The sequence below is a fragment of the Prionailurus bengalensis genome, chromosome E2, assembly GCF_016509475.1.
Source record: "Prionailurus bengalensis isolate Pbe53 chromosome E2, Fcat_Pben_1.1_paternal_pri, whole genome shotgun sequence".
NCBI lineage: Eukaryota > Metazoa > Chordata > Mammalia > Carnivora > Felidae > Prionailurus > Prionailurus bengalensis.
The window spans coordinates 14,083,775-14,085,512 of NC_057352.1; positions in this window are offsets into that span (position 1 = coordinate 14,083,775).

Sequence of the window (1,738 nt, forward strand, 5' to 3'; positions counted from 1 at the left end):
ACAAACTGTGAGATTATGACCTGAGCCGAAGTGGAACACTTAACCAACTGAGCTACTTAGGTGCCCCTAAGAGACTCTTAAATACAGAAAACAAGCTGAGGGTTGTTGGAGGGGAGGTGGGTGGAGGGATGGGCTAAATGGGTGATGGACATTCGGAGGGCACTTGTTGAGATGAGCACTGGGTGGCATACGTAAGAGATGAATCACTGCATTCCGCTCCTGACGTCAAGACTAAAAAAAAAAAAAGAAGGATGAGGAGGAGGAAGGGGAGGAGGAGGAGGAGGAAAAGCAGCAGAAGCAGAAGGAGAAGGAGAAGAGGAAGAAGAATGGGCCAGAACTCTACATGCTGCAATGGTTCAATACCCAAGCTGTGAGGTTAAATGAATGTTTGTAAAAGACACATATTTTCGTACTTACATTTGCATTTGTTTAGACAAATTCTAGAAGGCTACACAAGAAACCGTCAGCTGTGCTCTTTGCTGGGTTCTAGGACTTAGAATCTGGGGAATAGGATAGGACCAAAGAAGAAGACTTTACTTTCATTTTATACTCTTATTCTGCTTGATTTATTTCATACTGTTTGCATTGTATAGAATTAAAAACTAGTTTAAATAAAAATATTAACCAGTGTTTACCTAGCTTCTAATTTTTGGGTAATGATAACAGAAGTGATCATTTAAAAAATATTTGTTATTTCGGAGCAGCTGGGTGGCTCAGTCAGTTAAGCGTCTGACTTTGGCTCAGGTCACGATTTCATGGTTTGTGGGTTCGAACCCTGAATTGGGCTCTGCCTTGGATTCTCCCTCTCCCCGTCTCTCTGCCACTGCCCCCCCGAATAAATACATTTCAAAAAATTAAAAAATATTTGTTATTTTGAGTTAAACATGCTATTTATTTTATGCAGAACTTGAAGGATTGTGCTTAATTTTTTTTTTTAATTAAAAAAAAATTTTTTTTTTCAATTTTTATTTATTTTTGGGACAGAGAGAGACAGAGCATGAACGGGGGAGGGGCAGAGAGAGAGGGAGACACAGAATCGGAAACAGGCTCCAGGCTCTGAGCCATCAGCCCAGAGCCCGATGCGGGGCTCGAACTCACGGACCGCGAGATCGTGACCTGGCTGAAGTCGGACGCTTAACCGACTGCGCCACCCAGGCGCCCCGGATTGTGCTTAATTTTTAAAGTTTTTTTATTTTTAGCAAATGAAAAAATTTAAAATGTGTGTGTGTGGGTGTGACCGAAATCTGAGCAGGGCCCTTCTTCTTCATGCCATACATTCAATAGGCCACTTGGCCAGAGGAGGTCCCTTTGTTTTCTTTTTAATGTTAAAAAAATTTTTTTAATGTTTATTTTTGAGAGAGAGAGACAGAGCTCTAGCAAGGGAGGGGCAGAGAGAGAGAGGGAGACACAGAATCTGAAGCAGGTTCCAGACTCCGAGCTGTCAGCAGAGCCCTGACGCGGGGTTGAACCCACAAACTGTGGGATCATGATCCCACCGGAAGTCAGACGCTTAAGGGACTGAGCCACCCAGGTGCCCTGGTTCCTTTCTTTCTTCTCACAGAGAGGCACCATAAAGCCTCGTGGATACCCTGGTATTATTTCCATCACTTTGGACCCCAGGACCAGATTTCAGCCCCTTGTGAGAACATTCCCCTATTCTAGATCATCTATAGTTCTTTGGACTGCTTTTGAGCATGTCATAGATTTTTTAACCCCTCCGAGAGGGCACTTTGCTGTC